This window comes from Antechinus flavipes, chromosome 6, assembly GCF_016432865.1.
Source record: "Antechinus flavipes isolate AdamAnt ecotype Samford, QLD, Australia chromosome 6, AdamAnt_v2, whole genome shotgun sequence".
NCBI classification, from domain to species: Eukaryota; Metazoa; Chordata; class Mammalia; order Dasyuromorphia; family Dasyuridae; genus Antechinus; species Antechinus flavipes.
The window spans coordinates 122,977,119-123,004,052 of NC_067403.1; the positions used below are offsets into that span (position 1 = coordinate 122,977,119).

The window sequence follows — 26,934 nt, forward strand, 5'->3', positions numbered from 1 at the left end:
CAGCCCTTTAAATAAGAAAATAAACTCCCCAACTGTTCTTGTGAACCTCTCATTTTTTTTGTTCCCTAGTGGAAACTTTCTAATAATTGGATAGTTATTAAAACTGTACACATTACTTGTCTATGGGTTGAGTTTTCTACAGCTTCATTTTAGAAAAATTAGTGCCATTGAGGACAAGTAGCTCTGAACAATCCCTTAGAGAGGGGATTCTAATTCTTTCTTTTTTGACTTACTTGTGAAATAAATGGCTTTAGCTCCTAATACTCAAAAAAACTGTGGCGTATTCATCTTGAACAAATTATTTTCCTTCTTTCAATGTAATTTGCATATCTTAAAATAAACGGACCCTAGAAATCTTTTCTATTTATATTCTTATTAGCTGATTAACTGAGCTGTCATTCTGAGTACCAGGACAATATTGTACATTTCAGGTTTTAAACTAGGCAGCCGCGATTTCTAATAGGTCGGTCAGCGTATGGATTTAGATAAAGCTTAAATGTAATTGTAAGAACATGATTTAAACCTTATCTGATCCTTCCCTAAGTCAGAGATGGTGGTTTGATGGACCATTTCAAGTCATAATAATAGGCTTTGCCCCACAGAGACCCTAAATCTAAGAACTACTCATCAAGGGGTGAGGGCGTGCGTGAGTACGGAGGGTTGGGTGGGGAGTTGGGCTAGGGAGGGAGGTTGCAACTCAAGCTGCAATTCAAAATCAGAGCTGTTAGCAAGCAGCAGCGCCCAGGAAACATCTGCCTTGCATGTTCGTAGGTGTTTGTATTGGGTGCGTTTTGTTGGTTTCACTCTCAATCTCTGAAACCTATCTGCCAGGGATTGTGCAATTTAAAAACTGCCAACTGCCACATACTATGCCTGTGCTGACCTCCATGCATATGAAGGACTTGCTTTCTTGCTTTCTCTGGGCTCCAAACGGAGGTACACAATGGGTGTGTTGTGCTCTGGACCAGCACGGTCTGCTTGATATCCGTGAAAGGAAGGAAGTGTGAGCTGTTCCCAATACCTACAGTCTGTCCAGGACAAGTGCCCCTCTAACCAGTCCAAACCATTAGTCTAACGGGTGAAAAAGGAACTAGGAGAAAAAATACGATTATTCCCATGACCTACATAGAGAACTGCAGAGGCTGGACAGCTTCAACTCAACCAAATGTAGGCATATGTTACAATGCAAGTGGAGTAATTTATAAAGCTTTTATAATTTAAAAAAAAAGTCCACAAGTTCCATTTATTACATACATACAAAATTGCATGTATATAAACATATTTCTCATGTCATTTCTTTTAGTTTTTGTCACAGGAAGACACAAAAGAACCTATTGTACAGAAATCTGGCATTTGATAACGTAGACGATCCAGAAATACACGTCAATACAATTCATTAAAACAGCAAATATTTGCTTTCTGTCCTGAGACCCAGAATTACCAGTTCATTTCATCATACAATTTATGTAACAAAAACTTAATGAAACGAGTCTTTGTACCTAACACCATATTATGGAAGAATTAAAAGGTTTTCTTCTGCAAATATCATTTGCTAAGTTAAAATAAACCACTCCAGCTCAGTTTAGCTCAAAGCAGCTACCCTACAAAAGCCTCAGTATGTATGTATGTATGCACGTACATATAAATATATAATTTTTTTCTTAAAGATGCCTCCTCACTTACCTTGGGCAAACAAATGTTGGCGTCCACCAACAGTCCCGTTGGAAGAAGAGACGGGTCTCCCCACCTGCCGATGCTTCCAGAGTCCTCCCAAGAATCTCTTAGGAGGGAGCGAGAAATGCTGAGAGTCGCTGTGTTCTGAACCACAAATACATACACCTGCTTCTTCAGAGAGTCCAGCAGAAAATCTTAGGAGAACAGGGTGACACCCTCCCTTGGGGGTCACTGGTTTTCAGAACGAGCAGCTAGTGAGCTGTGCAGATAACATTGCAGAGAAACCTAGCCCAGCCAGGAGACAAAAACCTTTCCCACTGGCTGATAGCAGAGAGGCAGTCCGGGCACTATCACACTGCATTCCACTCCCTCAGATCAGCTCCTGGGGACAGCTAAGCAGCAGCCTGTTCCAAGGGAAGTTGTGAGGAATTTCCTAGCTGCAGTGATTATCCTTTAAGATACCCATCTCCCTCTCTCTTTCCAAATAGTTTCTTTCCCTGTTTTTGTTTTCTTAAAAAAAAAAATTTAGCCTTTCAGGATAAAGCTCAGCATAATGTCACGCTGTTTTCCATAAGTAAAATGGCTGGTCCTGCAGACAGCTCATTGGGTTCCACTGGCTTTTCGTAACCATAGCAACACCCAACAGACAGCTTGCTCCCGCAAGCATGGTTGATCATGTGCAACTCACCAACACAGCATGTTAATTTCTTTTCTTATAAAACTACTCATTTCTCCCCCCCCCCTTCTTTGTAGGGTTGTTTTTTGTTTGTTTGTTTGTTTGTTTTTCTCAGTGTTTCACAAGAGAGTACAAGTCATCTCTGATTTTCTGGCTTTTAGGGATAACTTTTTTTTTTTTTTTTTTTAAAATAATGAGCTGATGCTAAATGTGAAACCGAGGCGGTGAAACCCTACTCTAAGCTATCCAGGTTAATAGTATGCAAATCATTGTAGAAAGCCTAATTGGAAACACGTTGTCAAAAACAGGTTCTGTAGTTGCTTTGCAAATTAAATGTAAAAAAGAATTTGGCAAATGTAGCCAATTATGCTTAATTGTGGTATTCTGATAGCAACTAAATTGAAACAGTCCAGTTATTTGTTTATAATTCTAAATAACAATAAAATATTGTTGGACATTTTATAACAAAGTTTCTGGTAGCTTTTGATCAAGATAATGATTTCTAATATCTTTTAAATCATCTATATCAAATTGCAATTAAAATACAAAATACTTCATGTTTCTTTCTTTTGGAAAAAAATTTCACTTTAATAAATTACAATTTGTTTGCCTCTTGAAAACATTCCAAACCAAATTAACACAATTCTTACTATATATTTATTTTAATCCTTCCTCATAAATTAAACACTTCTTCAAATTGAAGTAATGAATTTAAAGTTGAATACTGTCCATATAATTAACAAATACCCTATCTAGTCTTTTTGCTGTTCAGTTGTATCAAACTCTTTATGACCCCATTTGGAATTTTCCTGGCAAAGATGCTGGAGTGGTTTGTCATTTCCTTCTCCATCTCATTTTACAGATGAAAAAACTGAGGCAAACAAGATGAAGCGATTTGCTTTGGTTCACACAGCTAGTGTCTCAGGCCAAATTTGAACTTAGGAAGATAAGTCCTCCTGACTCCAGTCTTGGAGGTTCTATAGTACACTATCAAGCTGCCCCCAGTGTAATCTTACCTTTCAATTTATTCTAATACTTCAAGAGATTCACCAAACACAAGGTCCCAGTCTCTTTAAGCATTAGAAAAGAATGAACTGTCATAGCCCAAATTGTAAATTGTCTGGTAGCCAATGTTCCAAACTCAATTGGATGGGGAACCGGACAATTGGGCATTAACATATCTTTTGTGACCTGGCTTGATATTTGTAGTTTTTCCTGCTTAGTAGGACTCACTGAAATTAGTGTTCCAAGTGCTTGCACAGCCCTCTAGAACACATTTCCAAGATAAAGCATCCAAGGAAGATCTTCAACACTATCATAATTATAGAACAAAGAATTCTAAAGACTTTGCCCAGTACATTAGTTGTATTAAACTTCTCTTACTAGCCCTTTACTTGAACATTGATGGAATCATGTCGGCCAATATCTGAGACTCTAAAGAGATTTTCATCCTAATGACATTTGTTGAAGTAGAATTTGTTGAAGTATATTATACTTTCCTGAATGTATACATGAAATTTTTCTTATAACGGAACATCCTAAATTAGAAGATGGTAGAACTTAAATCTTTAAATCTTAGAATTGTTTTACAGATTATGAAATTGAGACCCAGAAGTAAGATATACAAGTAGAAAATATCAGATTTAGTATTTGAACTCCAAAGCTAGTTATTTATTATATTTAGGAAAGGGGCATTGCCCTTCTCCTCCCAGATCCCCAGTTGATACATCCATGGGTAAAATCACAGGTAATTGAATGGAGGGTGGGGAGAAAGAACACTTTATTATTAAACACTTACTAGGTACAAAACACCATGTTAACTCTGAGATACCACTACACACCTGTCAGACTGGCTAGAATGACAGGGAAAGATAATGCAGAATGTTGGAGGGGATGTGGGAAAACAGGGACACTGATACGTTGTTGGTGGAATTGTGAATACATCCAACCATTCTGGAGAGCAATTTGGAACTATGCTCCAAAAGTGATCAAACTGTGTATATCCTTTGATCTAGCAGTGTTACTACTGGGCTTATATCCCAAAGAGATCATAAAGAAGGAAAAGGGATCTGTATGTGCACGAATGTTTGTGGCAGCCTTCTTTGTAGTGGCCAGAAACTGGAAACTGAGTGGATATCCATCAGTTGGAGAATGGCTGAATAAGTTGTGGCATATGAATGTTATGGAATATTATTGTTCTGTAAGAAATAACCAACAGGATGATTTCAGAAAGGCCTGGAGAGACTTACATGAACTGATGCTGAGTGAAATGAGTAGAGCCAGCAGATCATTATATACTTCAACAACAATACTATATGATGACCAATTCTGATGGACCTGGCCATACTCAGCAATGAGATGAACCAAATCAGCTCCAATGGAGCAGTAATGAACTGAACCAGCTATGCCCAGCAAAAGAACTCTGGGAGATGACTAAGAACCATTACATTGAATTCCCAATCCCTATATTTTTGCCTGCCTGCATTTTTGATTTCCTTCACAGGCTAACTGTATAACATTTCAGAGTCCGATTCTTTTTGTACAGCAAAATAATGGTTTGGTCATGTATACTTATTGTGTATCTAATTTATATTTTAATATATCTAACACCTACTGATCACCCTGCTTTCTGGGGGAAGGGATGGGGGGAAGGAGGGAAAAAATTGGAACAAGAGGTTTGGCAATTGTCAATGCTGTAAAGTTATCCATACATATACCTGTAAAAAAAAAAAAAAAAAAACCACCGTGTTAACTATTGCAGATATACTGTAAATAGAAAAGTGAGACTGTCCCTGATCACAGGAGTTCATATTCGAAGGAGTAAGACAATATGGAAGGTTTCAAATAACTAAGTGTTAACGTTTTAGCAAATCATTAACATCTGGTGGTCCTTTATGAAGTGTGAACATCTTTCTCTGATGAATTTAAAAGGACCCCAGTGGAATTTAACAAAAACTGCAGAGAAAGAAGGGATACTGAGGCTCCTCTGCAATATTGGAAATTTGTTGCCTTTCCTATGGGTTTGCTTCACTATCGTTATTCTAAATTATCTAAGATTGTGTCCTTTCTTTGAAAAAATGCTGTATTTGTGAAAATGTATGTCTCAAGGTTTATGGGGAGAACGTTTTGTACCCACTATTTTTTGCTATGCCATCTTAGTAAATGTCTTTCTTAAGAGCCAATTGTGTGTGACTAATGAGAAGCATACTGGTGAGAGCTTGTGAGAAATTTGATGGACAAGTAATCTCTTATAATTTAGGAGTAACAAGAATCATCTAGAAATGTAACTGTGAGTGTTTATGCAAGTTGGGTAGCTCAGAGTAGGAGCTATACATACTATAAATTCTTTGAGGACAGGAATTGTATTTAAATAAATAAATGAATCATGACCTGATATAATTCAATGTGTCAGTATTTCATTTGCTGTTGGTTAGTTCCAACAATAATAAAGAATTTTAAATACACCTGTAATTCCATTTTTTGATTCAATTGGTAATTTTGAAATAAGGTGGTAAGCAGTATGGTAGAGTATAAATAAGGCCAACCTTAGAGTAGGAAGAACCTAGATTTAAGTACTGTCCCTGACATGTAAGGAGAGGTGCTACCTTTCAATGCCCCGGGCAACTTTCTAAAAAAAAGTTGATTATCTGTATTGGTAGAGGGAGTGTCCATACCAAGAGTTTCTATACTTATGACTTGACAAGTCTGGCCCCACCCAAATTCTCAAAATTCTCACAGTCCTCTACTTTTTAATATATCTAGATGAAATTTGATTTGTAAAGAAAGGTTAAAGAGGCATTTGATTACCAGTGAATTAGGTTTACTCTTCACACATTTATTTTGATATAACATAATAATACAAATTAAAGTCCTCGTGTCTTTATTAAAATATTTTTTAGTTTTTTATATGTTTCTTTTCTAAACACATAATTGCATTTACTCTATTTCAAATTTCTGTTACAAAAGATTTGAATCAGATGAAGTTTTTACCCAGGGAAAGTTAAATTTCTAAGAACATGGGACAAGTTTAAAATTATGCACTAATCAAGATAAAAATATTTAAAAGCAAAATCTCCAATTTTTCCAAGGGTTAGTTAAGTTCCAGCAACTAACATTTTTCTTAGAGTTCAATGGGATTTGTTTTTTAATTGAATCTAAACTGTTTAAGTATATGGAATAAAGTAGTAAGGCATATTAACGAAAATGTGCACCAAGGTTTAGGGAACTGACAAATTAATATTTGTGCATATTCTAAAAATGGTGTCATTCCTGTCTTCCCCCCTTTCCCTTCTCTCTGTCTCTCGTCTGTCTCTGTGTCTCTTTTTGTCATCTCTCTCACTTCTGCCCCAAACCAACAACTAAGTGACATATTGCTATGGGAACCAAACCACAACCATTTGGTCATTTTCACTATAACACACCCTACCTACCCACCCACACCCACCCACACCCACACAAAACTTCCCCATGTCTCAGGTGTTCTTTGGAGAGAGGTGAATAAAGGGTTTGGCAGAATTGGTTTTATTGAACACCGAAAGGCAATATTTCATAGTAACAATATTTCATAGCAAGCATTTGTCATCTTGCCCAACAATGACAGCCAAATGAAGAATATGTGAACAGAACAAACATATGAAGAATGAAGAAAATAGAAATTCTATGTACACCTTCAAAAGAGCCACTAATTAAAGTTAAAACTTATTTTGGTATTTGGAGATCCCAAGGCAGAAGTGGGCATAAAGGAGCAGGCAAAAAACAATATTGGAAAATAAGGTTTTGGATCTTAGATTCAGGCTGAAAGGGATTTCAGACATCCATCTGTACTAATCTCATTTTTCATATTGAATTTAACAAAAAAAAATTATAAAGTACCTACTGAGGGTCAAGCATTTTACTAGGAATAAAAAATAAAAGTGAAGTAATTCTTCCCCTCTGGAGGGAGTGGGACTGAACATATATTTCCTGGATAAATCAAAACAAAACAAAATAAATTCAAAGTATTTACTGGATTGGGGAGGAGGAAAGAACAATAACAACTGGAAGAATCAGGAAGAGCCTTGTAGGAGGTGGCTCTTGAATAGAGAGAGCCTTGAGCTCTTAAGAATAAAAGGAGATTGAAAGAGGGCCAACTTGTGCAAAGGTAAGGAGACATAAGATGGAATGTTGTGTATTAGGAAGAGAAAGCAGGTCAATTTGACTAATATGTAGTTTGTGAGGGGAAATAATGTGAGAAGTCTAGAAAGGCAGGAGTCAGATTTTAAAAGCCCTTAAATACCAAACTGGGGTTGTTGTATTATATTCTAAAGGTTATGTGTATTTATCCTAAAAACACTGATTCTTCTTGAACAATAGAAGGGAAAAGAATGTTTATTTGGCCTTTATGATACTCCAGGCATAGTGCTAGCTTGCTTCTAATAATGCTTTAAGGTTTACAAAACTCCTTACATGTATTATTTTCATTTTTCCCTTATGACCACACTGGGAGGTAGGTGCTCTTGTTATCTCCATCATACTATTCTTAGTATTCTTAGTAGCTGAAGCATTCTAGTGTTCTGGATTCTCAAGTCCATACTACTGCCCCAACGTGGGAAAACTAATGAAAGCAATCAAGCTGGTCTATGTCCTCAGGAAGCTTATATTCTCATGAGGAAAGACTAGACATAAATGGAATAGGTACATGCAGTGGGCAGCACATTTTGAAATACTTGGGAAAGTAGTATGATGGTGTGATTCTGATCCAGGTCAGAACTCTGCTTGCCAGGGATAGAGGCTGAATTCTTTTGGGAGAGAGATGAAGATGATGGCCAGAGTGCAGGTGACAAGGTTTAGAAATGGCCAGGAGGTTCTAGTTCCTGGTGTGTCTTGAAATATGCAGGTGCTTTGAGACTATCAATTTGGTGGCTATGTAGCTAATGGATTGAAAAATCGGGTGAGAGGTAGGGGAGACCAATTATGAGTCTAATACAATGATAATAAATGAGAGGTTTGAATTAGGGTGTTAGTCTGTAAATGGAGAGAAGAGAGCAGAGGTCAGACGTTTGTTTGATAGGCAGATAGGCAGACTAAGGGAAGATGATAGTGATTTGATAGACTAGAGGACAATCTTGAATAAAGGTTGCAAACATGGCTGACTTGAAGGATAGATGGTACCCTTTATAGAAATAGAGAAGTTAAGATGGATGGGTGGTATAGGAGAAAGATGATAAATTCTCATTTAGACAGGACATTTGCTTGTTTTTAAAAGATAACTGAATTTAACAACCATTAAATAAGGCTTGAATATTTATGTGAATTCTGTAACAAACAGACCCATTTTTATTAGTTAGCTCAAATCTGATAAGTTCCAAGACAACAGTTGCCTCTGACTACTTATTTTGACTGCTAATGCCAAATGAGGATTGATGTGTTTGCCACAACTATTGTAGTTACTATTTTAAGTATGTATTGCTAGTTAAAATAACTAATGATGAAAATGAAATCTTCTATAGTTTGTAAGAGTTTGCTAACATTATTTTTTAAAATTTGTGTGAGGAGGGGGAAGGTGCTTACTACTCTTTTCCCCTATCACATCTAGACAAATGAAGAATTGTGTATTTTATTGCTAATTCTAATTAGGTAGAAAGTCTTTACATTTACTTATGAGAATGATCCTCTAGATAAGTTCTTGCTTTGTTAAAACCTTTTTGCTAACAATAAAGGAAAACAAATATAGATGTTTATGTAAGGGCCATTCTTAGCAGACTGGTAGAGATTTTTAAAAGAGGAGTTGGAGAAAGAGGGTTAAAAAAAACACCCCAGAGGTTCAGTGACTTATTCACCTTAAGTCCATTAATTTAAAAATCTACCACATAATTAAAAGAAATACTAAAATTCATTTATAAATTGGTAAAAAAAAAGTGTAATTTTTTCCCCCTCATTCGAGTTTACAGATCCCCTGGTCTTATTTGAATTAAGACTTAATTCTAAAGTGTGCAGAAACATCACATCTCAATTTCAGGAATATTTAAGAAAGAATATTTAAGAAAGGGCACTGAGACAGAAAAATACTGCATGTCATTACAAAATAAAAGTGAAATTGGCTCTCTTATTGGACAACTTCTGAGCAAGAAAGAGCAGGTGTTTCAGAATTAGCCTTCTATTTGCAGTTAAGTCATAAACTAGAACAAAAGCCAAAGTAAATAGTAAATTAGAAGAAAGATAAAGCTGAGAAGACACTCATACAGTGTTTTTATGTGAGTTATAGAGTTAAACTATCAAAAAAGAAAGAAAGAAAGAAATAGATGAAAACAAGGACAACGATCTGCAGACATCTTCAAAGATGGCCTCTGACACTTACAAACTGTATAATCCTGTGCAAGTCAGTTAGCCCTGTTTGTCTCAGTTCTTCATCTGTAAAATGATCTGGAGAAGAATAAGGCAAATCATTCCATTATCTTTAATAGGAAGACCCCAAATGGGATTTACAAAGACTTGGATACAACTGAAAACTACTGAATAAAAAATTAGCTGCAATGTCAAAGCTAAAGATGCTCAGTTTAATCTAATGTACAAATATCTCTTTGACTAAGAGTAAAGACATAGGGATATTAATTTGAAGCACAGATTTGTTTGTAAAATTGTATGGAAAAGGATAACAAAATTTATGAGAAGTGTCACTTTATTGAACATTTGAAGAGGAAATAAGCTACAGAGAGCTTGGCTTCTAATCTCTTTTGATTAGCCTAAGAGCATTTGTAGATGAAACCAGGAGAATGACAAATATGATAGGATCTTGTAGTGTTTTTATACACACATACATATGTACGTATATGTACATATGTGTGTGTATATAAAATCTCTTAGCAGAAACAATGGTGAAATCTCCACATTTGAACCTCCAATAGCAATAGTGAATACAAAGATGAAGTAAGGATTGAAACCTTACAGAAGAAATTCATGCTGGACTGGTCAGAAAAGAATTCTCAAGCTACCTTAAAGAGGGGGAAGATTCCAAAAGTGGAACAGATCTGTGTTTTATTTATATATAAAAATACATGTATTTATGTATGTATACATAGTATATATGGATATATGTGTGCATGTATATGTAGATGATTAAAATTACTATTTGCTTTATTATTAACCAGAAAATCTTTATTAAAAAGGCCCCTTTGATGAAAAAGGAAGAAAATAGGCATCTTCTTAAAAGTTTTGAAAACAATCTTTACCAACATACTTTTTAAACACTCTATTAATTGAGAAGGGTCTATAAGATTAAACTGTATTTGTTGTTTTTTGACTTCAAGAAATTATTTGACTTATTAGAATAAAATACAAATTTGGAGGTTCTCCTTGCACAAAGATGACTCTCATGATATATAACAAATGTGATTCCAGAGATACTTTTATTCATTGATATGTGGATTATTGACAGAAAACCTAACATTTATATAGTACTTTACATTTTACAATGATTTTGGGGGGAAGCAATACAAATTGTATCATGTCCCTGAGCTACAATGTAGCTACAATGTAGTGAATGAAGATTCAGTATAACTAAGGCTATCCAAATCCACCAAAATGCTGCTTCTTGGCCATCTACATGGATAATATGCTGCTATGTTCTCTGACCCAGAATTTTATTTTTAACCTGTACTTCTGACTGACAATGATTACAGTAAGTAGCCTGTCTCAAACCTCAGCTCTAGTCTCATCCCCTCAACCTACATTTTGCTTTCCACTTCTATTTCTGGGAACAATCAATTAGTTTTCCATTCCTGGAAAAAGCATAACAATCCAATGCCCCATGTCTCTAAATTACCATTTCTGTGCCATTCCTGACCAAAATACTTTTGCTGTACATCATTTCCCATATGAGTTGTCTTCTTCTATTAGAACATAAGCTCCTTCAGGGCAGATGCTACTTTGCTTTTTGTACATAGCACAGTGCACACTATACATTCATAATATAAAATGCCCTCACTCATAATTGAACAGTAAGTTTTACCTTAAGGAGGCAGCAGATAGCCTCAGGAACCCAACACGTTATTTTATGCTTAAGAGAAAAATTTTGTCCATTTGTTATCCCTTTGTCCTTTTATTATTTAAGCAGTACATCTTAGGCTTATTTGTTTATTCTTTATTTTTAATTGTCATTCATGTGCTTAATGGCTTCTGGTCTACAAGTTATTCTTTTTAATATGCTTCAAATCTGTTTATATCTAAGATGTTTTTTCTTTCTTTTTTTTTTTTTTTCATCCTGAAATACTGACCATCTCATCATTACAACATAGCAACCACCAATACCAAACAAATGGAGGAGGGAGGGGAGAATCAGAGGTCAGTAACTGGTTGCTGCCATATGCTTACAGTATCATCTCCTATATCCATTCACTTGCACAGAGTAGAAAGAGATCAGAGTGACCATCTAGTCTGACTTGTAACTTAAAGAGACTCCCATCTACTATAAGCCTAAAAAAATGATTTTCTAGACTTTGCTGGAAGATCTCCATTGAGGGACATCCCACTACTTTCTTTCTTTCTTTTTTTTCCTGAAGCAATTGGGATTAAGTGATTTGCCCAGGGTCATACAATTAGGAAGTATTGCGTGCCTGAGGTCAAATTTGAACTCAGGTCCTCCTGACTTCAGGGCTGGTGCTCTATCCACTGCGCCACCTAGCTGCCCCCATCTCACTACTTTCTAAGACAACCCATTCCTAAGGAAGAATTAAAACTTTATTTCAAAAATGCTTAAATATTATTGAAATGAATGAAAAGTTTTATTTTATTGCATAAATACATACATATTACATACTATATATTATTAAAAAGGTGGTTGGGTGGTAAAAACTAATATGGTTGGATCTACGTCAAGAAGAGGCAAGTTCAAATTTGACTTCAGACACTAGCTGTGGGACCTAGGCAAATGATTTCACTTCTGTTTCTTCAGTTTTAAATGGGAACGATAATAGTAGTAGATACTTCCCATGGTTATTCTGAGGACAGGTAGGATAGTACAGAACCTGGAATCTAGGAGATAAATAAATACGTATTCCTTTATTCCTCCATTCCATTTTGTGGATAGCTCTCTCCTTAGAAGATAAACTCTTTGTGGTATGGGATTTTTTTTTTTTTAATCTTGAATCTCCAGTATCTTTCACAATATTTGATATGTAATAGGCACTTAATAAATGTTCACTGACTGATTGGTTAGTTGATAGCTCTAATTGTTAAAATAGTTCTTCCCCTCCCCCCCAATAAACTCAATCCTAAATATTTCTAATTGTTAAACTCTGTTCCTAGTTCTACCTTCTAGGGCCAAATAATTTCTTTTCTGTGTAATTACGTTTCAGATACTTGGATAGATGATATATTCCCCATTCCCAACCCCTTATTCTCACACCTGCATATAGGTAAGTAAAAAAAAAAAAAAAAACACAGTATTTCAATATCTTTTCATCTAAGAAAAAAATTAAAAAGCACTCAGTTCAACCTAGTTTACAGAATATTTCTAAAATGTTCTGAATTATGAAAAGGAGTGAATGATAAATTGGTTACCAAAGAAAGCCTGGGATTCCTTACAACAACCTAAAATACACAAATACTGCCTTTAAATGTTGTAATGGGGTCTCATATATGTGTTTATTTTGTTGATATGTATATGTTTATTGATATGCATAAATATGTTTATTATGTTAACAATATAGATAATTAACCAGAAGAAACAATCATTAAGTCTAGAGATGAGATGGGGATGAGGGTGGGGGTGGGGGAAGACCATCTGGAAAGGCAGGTTAGAATCAGGGCCAAACTGTTTTAACAAAACATATCTAACCAATTCCGGGGAAGTTAAAGCTAAATCTTATAGGTCACCAGCCATCACTGCTTCCAAAGTTCAAGTTGATCCACAAGCTAGTCAGAAAATAACTCCTTGACCTTTCAGAGATTTTAACTCCAATTAGAATCTAAAATTACCTTGAAAAATTGGACATGTAACCCAAAATAAACACAAGTAAATCTTCAATTTACTGTTAATCCTGTTAATACAAAACAAGGATGACTACATACAGGCATACCTCAGAGATATTTCAGGTTAAGTTCCAAACCATTTCAATAAAGTGAACATTGCAATAAAGTGAGTCACAAATTTTCTGAGTTTCCAAGTACATATAAAAGTTATGTTTATACAATGCTGTAGTCTATTAAGTGTGCAATATGATTATATATTTAAAAACCTCAATATACATATCTTAATAAAAAATGCTTTATTGTTAAAATATAGTAACCATTATATGAGCCTTAAGCAAGTTGAAATCTTTTTGCTGGTAGAGTCTTGTTTCAATGTTGAAGGCACTGACCAAATCAGGGTGGTGATTACTGAAGGTTAGGATGATGAGGACTATTTCTTTTCTTTTCTTTTTTCATCTAAAAATAGGGTTTAATGTATTGTTTTGTTGATTGTTTTAACTTAAAAAATGTTTGAACCCATAAATTGTGTGCATACATTTTTTCCCCTCAATGGTATTTTATTTTTCCACATTCATATGAAGATAGTTTTCAACATTCATTTTTGTTTTGTTTGTTTTTTTGGTGAAAAACTATGACTTGCCCAGAGTCACACAGCTAATAAGTGCTAATTATCTGAGGCTGGATTTAAACTCAAATCGGCTTAACTCCAGGGTCGGTGCTCTATCCTCTGCACCAGCTAGCTGCTCTTCAACATTCATTTTGTGAGATTTTGTATTCCAAATTTTTCTCCTTTCCTCCTTCACATCCTCTCTCCAAGACAGTAAGCAATCTGATACAAGTTATACATATATAATACTTTTAAACATATTTCCTTATTTGTCATATGGGGCAAGAAAAATCAGATCAGTAAGAGAAAAAAAACATAAGAAAGAAAAACCAAATAAATTTTTTAAAAGGTGAAAATACCATATTTCTATACATTTTCAGTCTCTGTAGTTCTTTCTCTGAATGTGGATTGCATTTTCCTTCACAAGACTATTAGAATTTTCTTGGATCACCACATTGCTAAGAAGACCTAAGCTTATCATCGTTGATGATCATACAATCTTGCTATTTTTGTATACAATGTTCTGGTACTGCTCACTTCACTCAGTATCAGTTCATGTTTTCTCAGACTTTTCTGAAATCAGTCTGCTCATCATTTCTTATAGAACAATACAATTCCATTACATCTATATGCCATAACTTATTCAACCATTCCCCAATTTATGGGCATCCACTCAATTTCCAAATCCTTGTGAGGCAATTTCTTAAAACAAGACACAATGAAATATGTCACATCAACTGACTCTTCCTTTTACTTGAATAAGTAAGGGTCATTCGAGGGTTATTAATTGGCCTAATTTCAATACTTGTGTTTCAGGGAAGCCCAAGAAAAGGGAGAGAAATAGGAAGGCTGGTGGGTGGGAGCAATCAGAGCACACACAACATTTATTAATTAAATTTACCTTACGTAGATAAAATTTCTGGTGCCCCAAAACAATTACAGTAGTAACATCAAAGATCACTGATCACTGATCACCAAAAAAGATGACCATAGTAATAATGAAAAAAGTTTGAAATATTATGAGAATTACCAAAATTTGATCTAAAGACACAATGTGTTGTTGGGGGAAAAAATGGCACCAATAGACAGAGAAATACCAAAACTTTCAACTTCTAAAAAATGCAATTATTTGTGAAGTGCAATAAGGCAAAGTTCAATAAAATAAGGTATGTTTGTAGATGCAAATGCAATAACAGAAGTCCAGTAGTGATCCTAGTAATTACAGCCAATATCTTTAGTGTTTTACAAAGATCATTTTATTTGATTCTTACAACAACCTTACAAAATGGGTGCTGTTATCATTTCCATTTTACAGATGAGGAAACTGAGTCTTTAAAAGGTTAAGTCACTTGCCCATTGTAACTCACCTAAGGAAACAGGAGAGCTTAAGTGAGTTCCAATAGATTCAAATCAGATTCTAGGCTTTCTGAATTGAAGAATTGTTTTTGCATTTCTTTGTATTGCAGATACTTACTTAGCACTGTGCCTACCACCAAGTAGGCACTTCTGTAAATACTTACTGATTTGAAAAAAATGCTTTTTGACTTGATTTGCCCAGAGACTCATACAACTAGTATCTGAGGAAACATTCAAACTCAGGTATTCCAAGTCCATTCATTGTATCCCTAGAACATTCTTGGCTTGCTGCAAAGGCAACACCTAGGGCTGTTATAAATCCTAAATTCAAGTAAGGTAAGGAAATGGCCTTATTAAAACTTACTTCAGACAATCGTCTTCAACACCATTGATGGTCTTGACTTATTTGACTTTCAAGTTCATCTTCATTGGAGGCTTTCTCAGATGCTTTGTTGTAAAGTAGAAAAGACTCTGAATTGTACATGTTCCATGCCAGAATTGTACACGTTCCAGCAAATTCTCCCAAGCTGGAAAGTCTTTAAGTTCCAAACTGATAATGATTGCATTTCCATTGTTTAAGGACGGGTTTAGCGAAAATTATCACTTATATAGCTCTTTAATGTTTAAAAAGTACTTTATTCTGTACCCCCAGTACATAGTAAGCACTTAAACAATGCTTGTGGACTTAAAGAAGACTAAAACTATGCTGAGACTTTGGGGACACTTTGGATTATAGCTCATTTGATTCTTCTAAGGACCCTGGGAAGCAGATGTTAATATTCTCTCTATCTCACAGATGAGAAGACTGAGGCTAAGCAAGGTCAAGTGACTTAAGTCATACAGTATTCTGAGGCAAGATCAGGTCTTCTGTCTACTACGCCATATTATCTTGATGTGGGGATTCTCAATATTGGAAGGCTGATCAGAACAGGATAAATTCTTTTAGTTATAGCAATTCCCAGAAGCCATCTTCTAAAGAACAGAGGGTTTACAATCTGTGTGTGTGTATATATATATATATATTTTTTTTTTTTTGCAGGAATAGAGATACTTGAAGTAATGGCATAAATTCTGAGCCTTGAATTGAGGTCCCAAGTTAATTGAGCAAATTTAGTGTTATGAAAAATAAAAAGGCAACTACATTTAATCTAAGAGACAGCCTGGCATAGTGGAAATAACCTTGTAGAGGATCACATAGTAAGCACATGAGGTGAAATTTGAAGGTAGGTCTTTCTGACTCCAAATGAGATGCCTTCTCTAATGTGCCATGCATCTTCTTGTTTTGGGCATGATCCATATCTTGGATATTCTAAAATTTATTATAAGTTTTAATAGTGTGAACAGCTTTAAGCTTAAAAAATGGCTAAAACATTTCAAATACCCTTTATATTAAGTACCCAAAGTGCCCCAAAGTGACAGATGCTGTAAAACATGTATGGGGGGAGGGGGGAGTTGAAGTTTTTTATTTTGTTTTGTGTTGCTTTGCTTGCAAGGAATTTCAATGTTATTATGTAATTTTATTGCCTATAAAGAAATCTTGAAAGAAAGGATCATCTTCTATTGTTTTACATCTTATGTTTTGTACTTATAACCTGACAAGTTACTTTTGAACGGTGTTACTAGCCTACCTCCCAGTGACCTTTTCCCCTGAGAATTGTTTCTTATGGAAACACTGACTTTCACTGACCCCAGGCAGGGAGCTCCAGGCAGAGTACCTGATGAAAGAGAGCAACCTTCCAGAAACAGCTTGCCCAGCCCATTGCCGTCATCACATTATTGAATTAGTAATGTAACATAAAAGATTTTGCAAACAAAGCTTGGCAAGAGGAGTTTCTTTTCTTTCTTTCTTTCTTTCTTTTTTTTTTTTTTAAATCTGTTAGTTTCATCTGAACTACTGGAACAAACTAGGAAGGCACAGGGTGAAACTTGGCAACTTGGAGAAGGGCTGGAACTCAGAATTAGTATACTTGTCAAAGTTAAGAGACAAGTGATAGATCACAATGAAATGAACATTCAAGGAAATACTTTTCTCTCTGGAATAGAGTTGGGTTTTTATTGTTCATTCTTAAAAACTTTTAGTCAAATAGGCACAAAACCTGTTTCTGAGGCTTACCATGGAAAAGGCAATGGATTTGAATTGTTCATATGTGTGATCATAATCAAATCATTTAACCTTCATGAGACTGTTCCTGTTTTGTAAAATGGATACAGTGAAGAGGGTAGTCTGAGTTTTTATCACTCTCACTGCTTATATTGTCTTTTGGCTCTGAGAACCAATCACTGAAGTCCTTTTTGTCCTTTCAACAGGTCTGAGTGCATGTCTCCTTCTAGGGGAGGTGTTTTTCAGACATCTACAATGAGGGCCACACCATATAATCACATTGAATTTATGGTGGTGGATTTATAAAATTGATCAGCGGCTTCCAAGATCAACTCCCCCTCTTTGCATATTGCACTTACCTACCCTTCAGAGTTGTTGGAAGCAAATGTCTTCATAAATAGTAAAGTTATTTAAAAAAAATTATAAAATGTTATATAACGTGGGTTATTTTTATTAGGTTCCTAAGACTATATGTCCATTCCCACAATAAATAATCTGAGAAATCTTAGCAGTTATTAGGCTGACAGTACTATTTCTAATTTAATTTTTTTTAAGGGGCAGCAGGAATAAGCTACAAACATTTGGATATGAGTGGAAGATCAGATATAGGAGACAGCTTAGTAATGGACTGTGAGGTGTGAGGAACAGAGAGAAGGCTAGTATTGCTGGATTGCAGAATATAAGAAAGGGAGAGATATTTAATGAGATTGGAAAGATTGGTTTATGTCAGCATACTTCTTCATAGACTAAACAGAGGAGTTTATATTTTATCCTAGAATGGGTAGGAACTATTATCATTTATTGAGGACAGGGGCAGTAGTATGGACTGGAATGGGGAAAGATTTAAAGCAAGGAGACCAAATTTTTGCAATAATGGAGGTGAGAGGTTAGAAGGGCCTGAAATATGGTGGGAGCTGTGAAAGTTGAGAGAAGGGGCAGTATGAGAGATGTGAATGTGAAAATGCCAAGACCTGACAACTGATTAGGTATGTGGGATCAGGGAGAGTGAGGACACCAGGATAATGCCTCCTTAAAATTATATTAAGAATCAGTTGAGAATTGATGATAGCATATAATTATGTGTCACTTAAGGTACAAAGAAGGTGCTAACTTACATGATTAAAGAACTTTCCTCATCCAGGATTTCTGTGAATCACTGAAATCACAGGGTCAGTCTTTCATTCTATTTTATTCTTATGAAATAAAACAGCTCATTAGCTTTCCACATGTATATTAAATATAGGGTAATATCATTAAACAAGTTATTGGAGAAAACAACAAGGAAATTAATTATTATACTGCCTGTTTTCTATGAATTAACTATTATCTTACCATAAGAATGAAAAATGTCCTAATGTTATTCCTTCCTTTAATGTGTCAAGAACACAAATCAAAGTAGATGGCTATCTAATTTTCAGAACCCTTAAAATAAAAAGATATTCCCGTCTTCTTACTCTTCTGAGTCTTTGGGCAATATCAAGTACTTTAGAAAACATATAATCCAACCCTCTCATTTTATAAATGAAGAAACTGAGGAACTAAAAAATAAATAGACCTGTCCAGTGGCAAATGAGAGTATTTTGAAGAGAAAGGATTTGAGCTCAAGTCTTCTGACTTCAAATAAAGAGCTCATTCCATTATATCATTATACCATTGTGTCCCTGTGTGGCTTTTATTTACTAGACTGGAAACTCCATGAAAGCAGGAACTATGACTTATGCCTTCTCCAGTTTCTAGCACAGTGCTATATATAAAAAATAATTATAGGTAAAAAATGACATCAAAGTTTGGGAGAGGGAATAAATAATGTAAAGTTGGGCAGAGGACCAATTAGTATCCTTTGTTGGATAATGGTGAGTGTTGTTCTGAGTCCTCTTCTTCTTCTATATTATTTTACTTGGTGATTTCAAAATCATGAATTCAATTATCTCTCCATGATACTGATTCACAGGTCTATTTATATAATCTAACTCCAGAATCACATCTCCAATTGCATATTGAACATCTTGTAGACTTAAACTCTCCATGCTCCAAAGCTCTTTGGCTTTCTCTTCAAACTCCTTCTGCCAAAACCCCTACCCTTTTACTGCCTAGGCCACCACAACTTTCCCACTGACTCAGGTTGCAAACCTAGGTGTCATCCTCAATTTTTCACTCTCTCACTACTCTTGTTCTGCCATTCCTTCCCCCCATTCTCCATTTCAAATTCTCCAGGATTTACTTTTCTGTAACATCTCTTATGTATGTCTTCCTCTCTTCTCTATACTACCTTCATACAGGTTATCGTCACCACATGCCTGGACTATTATAACAGCCTTCTGCTTGGTCCATATCTCAAATCTCTCCCCACTCTAGTCTATCTTTCTAAAGTTTAGTTCCTAAATTAATCTTCCTAAAATATAGATCTGTTCATTCCATACATATATCACTCTTTCCCTCCATTCAATAAACCCCTGTAGTTCCTTTTCCCCTCCTGTATCAAATATAAAATCTTCTATTTAGCATCAAAAGTTCTTCACAACCTAACTCCTTTCTACCTTTCTAGTATTCTGACCCAGTTACGCAGACCTCCTTGCTGTTGCTTAAACAAGAAACTCCACTTCCCAATTAGAAATATTTTCATTGGCTGTCCCTCATGCTTGGAATTCTTTCTGTTCTCATCTACATGTCCTTCTTTATTTTCCTTGATTTCCTTCAAATCCCAGTTAACATCACATTTTCTACAATAAGACTTTCTTTGATTCCCCCTTAATTTTAGTGCCTCCCCCTTGAGATCATCAATAATCTATAATATATCGTTTGTTGTTTGCATGTTGTCTCCCTCAATAGATTGTGAGCTCCTTGAGAGCAGAGGCTGCCTTTTGCTTTTTGCTTTTTTTTGTATCTTGGCGTTTAGCACAGTGCCTGACAAACAGTAAGAGTTCAGTAAGTATTTATTGATTGAGTTATACAAGTTAGGATTGAATAAATAAAATTTTATACAGAAAAATAATTTTTAAAAGTACGGAAAGGGACAAAATAAAACAATTTTGTTGCACCTTTGTTAAATTACACAAACACACACCCATACCTTTCTTTTTTGAAAAATCATATACAATTCAAAATTTCCCGTTTTTAAAAGTCTGTCAAACTGATAGCTTAATGGATTTCTCTCCTATAGAATCAACTCATTAATTTACTGCTGAATTGACTAATTCAGTTATATTTGTGTAACTCTTAGATGTGATTGTTTAACTAGAGTCAAGTTGTAGAGAAAGGGGAAGGAAGGGCAAGTGTCACCTCAACTTTCCAAAAAAAAAGTTAATGGACACTCTTGTCTGTGTTTATTTGTACATTTAACTTGATTCCTGGCAAAATTTTATAGTGTGTTATCAAAAAACTTGTTTGTGAGTACTTAGAAAAGAAAAATAATCATCACTACAGATGTTCCTCAAGAACAAGCCATACTAGAGTAACATTGGTTTTTCACAAGAAAACTGGAAGATTGGGGGAATAATAATGTAACTAAATACTGGCAAATGATTTGAAAAAGTCTATTATAATCCTTGTAAATAATATAGAGAAATATGAACCAGATGATAATACATTTACATGAATTATTAATATTTTGAATATATAGACTGAGTGGATTCACTAGTGGATTATTGTCAATTTAGATGGCAATCTCTATTGGAATCCACTAATGATATGTCCTTAGTTTATATTGTTTTTTTCAGTGATTGCACTGAAGACATACACTAAGTTTATTTATCAAATTTTCAGGTAATAGAATACAAAGACCAACTAGCAATTATAAAGTGTTTTAAGGTTTGGAAAAAATGCTTTACAAATATTACCTTTTACAAATGTTATTTCATTTGATTCTTACAACACCCCTGAAAAGTTTGGTACTGTATCACATTTTTCAGGTAACATAACTGAAGTTAAGTGAGGCTAAATGATTTGCCCATTGTCACATAGCTAGCAATTGTCTAAGTTAAGATTTGAACTCAAATCTTCTTGACTCCTGGTCAAAATCTCAAAAGATTCAACTGTTGGGATGAATCTAATAAAATACAATTTAATATATAAAATTGAATATTTGGGGTACTTACTAAGTACAAGATGGTATAAATGAGGCTTCATGTGAAAATCATTTGGCTATTTTATTTGGTGGTAAATTCAATGCATTAATAGTGTAATATAGCTTCCCCAAAAGTTCATATAAGCATAGCCTACATTAAGAGATACTCTGATCAGATAACAAGCCACCATTTTGTTCTGGGTGCCACCCATTCTAGGGTGGGAAGGGAAATGCCAAATGAAGAGCACCCAGAAGAAGGAAACAAAGTGGGAAAACATGTTGCTTGAAGGAACTATTTAGTCTGGAGAAGAGGAGATTTAAGAAAGACATGAAATGAGAGATAAATAATATTTGTTCCATGTTCTACCATCCTTCAGAAGGCAAAAAGGAGCAAAGAGTAGAAATTGAAGAGAGCTATTGAAATGAAGAAAAACTTAAGACTTTTCCAAAGTGGAATGGTCTGCCTTAGGAGGTCGAGAGTTACCCCTTACTAAAGATTTTCTAGCAAAAGCCAGATGAGCATTTATTGGGGATGTTGCATAGGGACTATGCACAGGTGGCATGACAAAACCTCTTCTTTTCCAATTTGAAGATTCTATGAAGGTGAAACCAATTTAACTTTAGAATTCTTTTCCCAGAAGACTCTTCCCAGATACTCCCAAATTCTTACACTACTTGCTTCTCTCCTTCTACCATCATTACTCCAGACCATCTGACTATATCTGAATTCATGGTTTGTTTCATGTGGTGAACTGTTTGTCTCTTAAAGGTCTCTGGTTCTGAGAGGAGAAAAAAATCTTTTGTTTGTTTGTATCACAAGAATGGATCAATGCCAACCACAAATCCAAACATTCCCTAAGTCCTAGGCACTATACCTCTAAACCAAAATCTTTTGAAGTTGCATACTACTGGAATGGGTCGTTAGGTGGTACAATAGATAGCGCCCATCCTGGAGTTAGGGATACTCTTATTGAGTTCAAATCTGGTCTCAAACACTTACTGTGTGATGCTGGGCAAGTCACTTTACCCTTTAATTTCCTTTTCTCTGAAATGAGTTGGAAAAAAAATAGTACATCACTTTAGTATCTTTGCCAAGAAAACCCCACATGGAGGGGACATGGAGACACATGGAGATACAAGAGTCTGACAGGACCAAAAAGCTACTGAACAACAACCATCACCAATGGAATTCCACTTTACTGCACTTAGAGTGGATGAGAAGGAAGTGGAAACCAAATTCACTGACCTGAAAAATTTAAAGCACCTGCCAAAGATGTCTACTAATCTTCAGGAGTTACATGGGTGCTGGAAAAATCAAGGTCGTTTTGGAACATGGTGTGTTCATTCATTCAACACTGAACAAATATTTATTAAGCATACACTATATGCAAGGTACTGTGCTAGGAAATGTACAAAAATACATTTCATCATTATTTTGGAGAGATCACTCAGTTTTTCCAAATGCACACATTACAATATATATATGTAATGATGTTATAAATGAACATAAAACATAAAAAGGCAGTTGACTATACAACTAGGTAGAAAAGCAGGTGGAAATGTCTCCATATACATAAGATTTAATGTAAAAACACTGGTTAGGCCTGATACAAAACACACCATACAGATGATGGATCCTTCTCTTTTGCCCTAAGGACATATGATGTTCTATTTAGATTAGGATATCTAAAATTAGCAATAATGGGTTGGTGATGTTCTCATAATTTTTTTTGGTACTTCATCTTAGGCATATCATTTTAAAACCCTTTGGTCTGTAGATCCTGCATTTTAAAATGCTGGTATTTTCTCCTTAATGGCTTTAAGATCCACATATACAAGATGCCTTCAAAGAAAGGAAAAGTATCATTATGATATATAGGATTATAATTTATATGTGACGTTGATATTTACAGCAACAAATGCTATTTGAAAATGAGGCTGCAAAACATCTTCTAAAATGAATGAACTAATTTCTCTTACAAACTGTTCTTCTTGACAGGAAATGGAGGGAAAAAAAGGCTTTCATTTTCTCTCATCTGTGCTGACCTAGCCTAGATTGCCTACTGTGTGACTTACATCTCCAGCACCCCCAAAATGAAACATCTGGGACCAGCATCATGAATTAATAATGCAGTGAATAACATATTCCAGCCTGACATGGTTCAGGATCCATACCTTTAACAAATCAAACAATAGGGGGGAAAAAAGAACAAAAAGATCCATCTAACAAAGGCTCATTTTTTTTTTTATCACATGAAGAATCAGGCTATAAACATCATCTTTTAAATAATTTTGCTACCTCTAAATGCAGAGCCTATATCCAAAAGCTTTCTTAGAATTCATATATGTGCTTCAGGAAAATGGATGTTTTCCATATAATTTATCTTTAACTTACAAACTGCTCCCCTCATTTAGGTTGAATTTATAAATCTAAAATAAGGAAAAAATATCTCACTTACTCAGAGTGCTCTGTAATGACATCCAGCCTTGCCAGGGTTCAGGGAAGGACTGAGGTTGACAGAGATATTGGAATCTAACCAGTTGACATTGGAATCTTTGATCAGCATAAACACAGGATTGCAGCATCACATATCAAGTCATCTATGCTTTTCCTAGGTTGATTTTTAGCTATTTAATTCCATCCCCCTCTTTCCTATGACCATGTATTGTCCTTTTAAAATTTTCGGTTAGAAGAGTTAGTAGAACAAGTAAATAAGTCCTGGAGTTAGAGTTAGAGGTTCTGTCTGAATTCTGGTTCTGCCACTTACCACCTCTGAAACTAGGCAAATCATTTTAGCTACTCTTGACCTTAGTTATCTTATCTGCAAGATGATGGAGGTAGACTAGAAGCCTTTTAAGGTCTCTTCTAGCCCTAAACCTATAGAATTAATAATCATTGAGAGAAAATATGATCCCCATCTTCATTAGGTTTCCATCCTTAAGGAACTATGTGGGAAAATGGGAGAGGGGGGTGGTCTTTCTCCCTCCTTTTGCCCATTGTGTATGAGGTTGTTTTTTTTTTTCATTTTTTTCTGAAACCTTGAGTTTTATTTCCCAGAAGCCTCAAATAGATACTGGATCTGAGAACAATAAAATAGAAGCTGCTACTGTATATTGAGTTTCCCCACTCATCTAGTATCTTGCTGAAGCTCAAAGAAGGAGACATGATAAAAAAGTTAGGACAGTGATAACTACATTATACCAGCATCACACAAATCTGGCAGAGGCTCCAGGTGCCCAGAAAAAAACAACAGAAATGGATTAGGAGGCAGGAAACCAAGTTTGGGTAGATAGGAGATGACTAGGTCCGCAATCTTATACAATTAACAACTTTCTTGTGTCTTAATTTCCTCATTTGGAAAATTATTTCATTGCTATAATTTCTCTTGAACTATCTACCATATGAAATGCCACATGTGAAAATACTTTGAAAAATCTTAAATGACCTGGAAGATTTTTAATCTCTTCTGAGACCTAATAGTAGTTGCTGTTTTAGCAAAAACAACTTTCACTAAAATCAGGAAATTGAGAAGAGATCTAAACTCTACTCTCTCATTTCTGCTCATTTATATTTCTAAGTACTCTTTGTACTTCAATGACATTATTTTGAAATATATATATATATATATATATATACACACACACATATATGTACATATATACAGAGGTACATATATAGTCAACTGCGCATAGACATATACATCTTTACATATACACAAATACATGTACATACATGTATATACAGACACATATGTGTATGGTATCTCTAAATCTCTTTGTGCTCTTTGAAAATCTATGCTACACAAAAGTATGCTATTTTTTGAAAACAGAAAGTTATTGTGAAAGAAACGATTATCTCATATTCTATAACCAATTATTTAATAGGACCAGTATTTTTTCCCTTTTGTACTTCCTCATAGAAAAATCAACCATTGTGAGAAATCTTGAACAGGATTTACCCAGGAAGGGAAGCTAAGATCTGATCAAAGAGGGTGAAGAAGTTTAGGTAATTGTTGGATTCCTATTCATTGTGTTTAATTATATAGGTCTGGGAAAATGTAGATTCTTTCTTTTGTTAGATGATTTGGAAGTAAATGGCATGATCAAAGTCTCATCCCCTATATCCTCATTAAAATAGGTCCACCTCTCAATATAATCATTCTCTCTTATTACTTGGTAACCAATCAGAATTGATTATCACTCTCAGGAAGACCCATTCTTCCAAGGACATAGTAAGGGGTCTTTGGCATTTGAGAGAGTCACTGACTCATTTTATTAGTAATATGTTTGTATTATTAATAAAATACTTATTACATAGAAACCATATCTCTTAAACTTTTAAATAATAATATGAACAATGAAAAAGACCTATTAGAAATTTACTCTAAGTTCCTGTACAGTTACCACTCAGAACATTGTCATCACTTTTGTTATAGTTATCGCTTGAGATTTTCTGATAAGTAGAATCTGGGCCTGTTTCCTCTAACATTCTTCACTTCTTCAGGAATGCGCCAGAGTTACCCTGTTAAATGCATTGAAAGTAAAGAGCTGGTTTTTAGAGTTAAAAGATATGGTCTTGAAAGTCTACATTGTCAATCAAAGAACCCCAGAATTTTTTTTTTACTAACGTATGTTAACAGAAGAAATTTTCATCTAGTAAGTAGTCTAACTCATTTATTTTACAAATGAGAAAAACAAAGGCAGTTTAGGTATTGGGAAACACCCTGGGCTTGAATCCTGGCTTTATGCTTTTAATCCATATGACTTTGAGTAAATTTTCATAGCTTCATGGATCTAAAGAGGGCTTGGGTTTGAATCCTATCTTTGCTATTTTCTCCTATCCATGGGACTTGGATAAGTCACCATAGCATGAAAATTCTGTAAATGGAGAGGAAGACACTTATCACTCGGCTTCAATTTCCTTATCTCTAAAATGAACAGATTGAATTACATGAACTGTATTTCAGTCAATAAGCAATAACATTTATTAAATGCCTACTATGTGCTAGGCACTATGCTAAGCTCCATAATGCTTCTTTCAGTCTAAAGCCTATGATGCCTAAAGAATAGAGAAGCATAGAAAATGAAGAGAAGTATAATGATTTATAGGCAGCTAGATGGTACAGTAAATAGATTGCAATGGCCTGAAGCCAGGAAATCAGTTCAAATCTGGTCTCAGATACTTACTAGCTGTGTGACCCTGGACAAGTCTCGTTATCCCATTTTCCTCAGTTTCTTCATTTGTAAAATGAGCTGGAGAAGGAAATGGCAAATCGCTCTTGTATCTCTGCTAAGAAAATCTCAAATGTTATCAAGAAGAATAGGACATGACTGAAAATGACCGAACAATAAAATTATTGATTTGCCCCAAGTCATGCAATTGGTTAGTGACAGAAACTTGCCTAGAATCCAGCTTTCTGATTCCTTATCCAATCCTCTCTCTACTATACCATGGACTGAAGGAAAGGGAGTAAGTTGGAGCGGATCACACTCCTTACTTTCTTAAACCT

General features: G+C 35.0%; 1 pseudogene; it reads right to left on the bottom strand.

Moving 5' to 3' along the window:
- Window positions 1-627: 627 nt before the first annotated feature.
- LOC127541437 (uncharacterized) overlaps window positions 628-26,934 on the bottom strand; it is a 138,827-nt pseudogene continuing 112,520 nt past the window's right edge.